Below are 3,047 nucleotides of genomic sequence, written 5' to 3' on the forward strand. Positions count from 1 at the left end.
TGTGCAACTCTGTGTATTTTCTTTGCCAGCTTTGTGGCTAAACTGAAAGAGTTCCACTGGGTAGGTCCCTGAATTGAAATGATGGATTCCCTGAGGCAGATAGCATCCCAATTCAGTCTTTATTGTCTTCTTTCTTGGAGACAAAGTAAGAAGTGAATGACCTCTGAGGTCCAGCTTGACTGACTGACTGATCTTTTGCATGAGTGGTTTGTTTGTTTTAGTTTAGTTTAGTTTAGTTTTGAATTTCCCCTGAAGATTTCCTTGTTGAAAATATAGGGCCAACATCCCATCACAAGAAATCCCCAAAGACAGAAATTGCCAGTTGGATCTCCCTCAGTGACTGGTGGAAGCAGTAGAAAGGGCTTTTGTCAGCAGGTCCCACAAAGGGGATGGCAGAAATTGTGTCCAGGAACAAGGGCTGTGATGAGAAGAAGGTGGTGAAAATAAACCACTGCTCTGCCATGGTTGGAAAGCAAAGCAAGAGATTTTGCTTTTTCTATTGCTGCACAGGAACCTGGCATTTCTGACAACAATTCTTTCATTTCATAGAACACAATGGCTTCTGGGGTGACTTTGAAGGCTTCAGCAAGGCTTCTGACAAGTCTGACACTTTCATTACCCTGGTAATTCTGGAGCAATGGGCAGCACCTGGGGCACGTGGAAGTGATCCAGATTTAAATGGATATGTCACAACCACTTATGGCTGTCCACAGACTGATAGTTTACCCAGTAGAAGGGAAACTGCTCTGTTTCACCCAAGACCAGTCTCAGCAATGAGACTTGTCTTTCAAGAAGTACAAGTACAACAAATAACCTAGGATATTTACAAATTACAACATTTTCTAGACAAATAAAATGAAGAAAATGCTAGCTGTGGAACTATAAAGAAGCATTTTTTTCTGTGACTGCCCCAAAAGTCTGGACTCCAAGATGAAGACAGCACAGCTGCTTCAAGATGCTGCTAGAGCCAAGCTCATTGCCGAGACAATTTCTTACTGTTCATGGAATAGATGCTGCTCAAAGAGATTTTTCAGGAGATAAGAAGAACATTCTGAAATATTCAAACTTGAAAGAGACTGAAGAGTTAACTGAAGAGTTAACAGAAGTACAGACAGAAAATTTACATTACTTAAATTCGACTTTAAGTAAAGAATTCTGAAAAAAATCTACATAAAAATCACTGTTGACTTTCATATACAGTATATGGTGTATTTATACTTAGTACTATACAGTATTAAGTTTTCTCCCAACTCCTGCTCCTCTGCTAAGCACTCTGAGGCCTGACCCCCAAAATACCCCTCCATGTGAAAGCAGAAAAAGGGATAGGCATAGAAACTGTCACCTCACAGCTGAGGGATAGGGTCTTGGTTTAAGACCTCCATCACTGAGAGTAGAGACATTTGCTCACCTAGCCCACCTGCCTCGTGTCTGGCACCATTCCCCTGGATGGATCTTTCTTCAGGTACCTGGTATCTGTCCCTAGCTGCATGTGCTCCTCCTCCTCCTCCTGCTCTAACTTCTCAGTGTCCTTGAACCATGTGCAGGGGCTTCTCCATCCACAAGCACGTGGTCTCTTTCCTGCTTCCCTTCCTCTCTCCCTTCTTTCCCCAGGGCAGTGGGAAGATTTGTATTACATAAAAAAATCACTTTAGAGGTCTACTGAAAGGTATACTTACATAAGATGATAACTGTCAATAAATGGCTTTAATCTTAATATCTGCAAGGCATTAATTCAAACCAAACTTTTTGGATCCTCAGCTTCTCAGCACAGCAGCCTGTTTATGTAAAACTTGTTATTGAAGAAAATTCCTTCAAGTGGAAATATGCAATACATAACAATTCCAAGAAAGAAAAAAAACATATTTTATTGCCTAGAATCAAAAATAAAATAATTGTCATCATTATATTTATTAAAGAAAAAACTACTTTTTCTCTTTGAAGAAAGTTTTGCAATTTGCTACTGATTTGGTCCTGGAAATTGGAAATCATTGACATCTTTAAGGGGATAAAACAGAAATCCTCAACTGTATTTTCCTATTACTACCAGTTTGTATTTGAATTAGTCATAGGTAAAAATTGAGACTTTCCTTTGAAGAGCTTGCTCTCCATTTTAAAATGGTCTGGTCACTCCTGATTTTCCACTAGCAAAAAACAATTTCTTCTGCAAAGTCTGCTTTAGTTTTCTAGTCTACAAATACATATTCAAAGCCTTGGAAAGGAATGTGTTGCAAATTTAAAGCCTAAGGATTCCATGTATTTCTTTAACGGAGTCCTGGAACCCTGTGCTCAAGTAGCTATTTGGAGATGCAAACAATGGTAACCTGCCTCTGGGTTTCATTCCATAACAACACAAGGTTAAAGATAGCAGATAACTGAGGAAGAAAAAAAACCCTCTTCTTTAGATGGTTCTTGAATGTCTTGTCTCATTTGTTGACCTTCTGCTGATGTCTAAATATTCTTAAGAAAGGTTCCAGCTGTGACTAACTGTGCCAAAATGTGAGTATTTTTAGTGTCAAACTGTTCTGCATACCTACTTTTTTATTTTCAGGTGACATCCTATGACTAAGCCAGGATAATGTCCATGTGGAGATGTCTGCTTAAATGCCATGGTGTTTTTTTTTTGCAGTATGTTAAAATATTGTACAGAGCAGGTTAAAAATATATGCTAACTGAAAGATGAGGGAAAACCTAAAGGCATTTCCCCAAAGAATCTTACTCATAAGTTGAGCTATTTTTCCCTAAAATAATATGTTTGGTTTTTGAGACACCTCAATCTTCTATTTAGTCATAAAATTCAGTGCTATGTGTGGTGCACCAAACCTGGAACAACATGACATTTTCCTATGTAGCTGCTGACTTTAACAAAGCAGTACCCCTGGGCAATAGTTTTATTCCATTTTAAACTTTGTTTTATGGAACATCCAAGTGAAAACTTTCTTTATGTCTTCACTGGAGAATTACCTCTTTTTAAAAATGGCAAGGACCAACAAATCTGCAATAATTTTTGAAATATTTTATCAAATAAAGTTCCCTAGATCTAAAAACCC

At 38.3% G+C, this 3,047-nt stretch overlaps 1 pseudogene; it reads left to right on the plus strand.

Moving 5' to 3' along the window:
- Positions 1-340: 340 nt before the first annotated feature.
- Positions 341-1,892, plus strand: LOC138151299 (uncharacterized protein CLBA1-like; annotated as a pseudogene).
- The last annotated feature ends 1,155 nt before the right edge of the window (positions 1,893-3,047 follow it).

The sequence above is a fragment of the Petaurus breviceps genome, unplaced genomic scaffold (assembly GCF_028583685.1).
Source record: "Petaurus breviceps papuanus isolate PSGF00001 unplaced genomic scaffold, PetGlider_PUasm1.0 90897, whole genome shotgun sequence".
NCBI classification, from domain to species: Eukaryota; Metazoa; Chordata; class Mammalia; order Diprotodontia; family Petauridae; genus Petaurus; species Petaurus breviceps.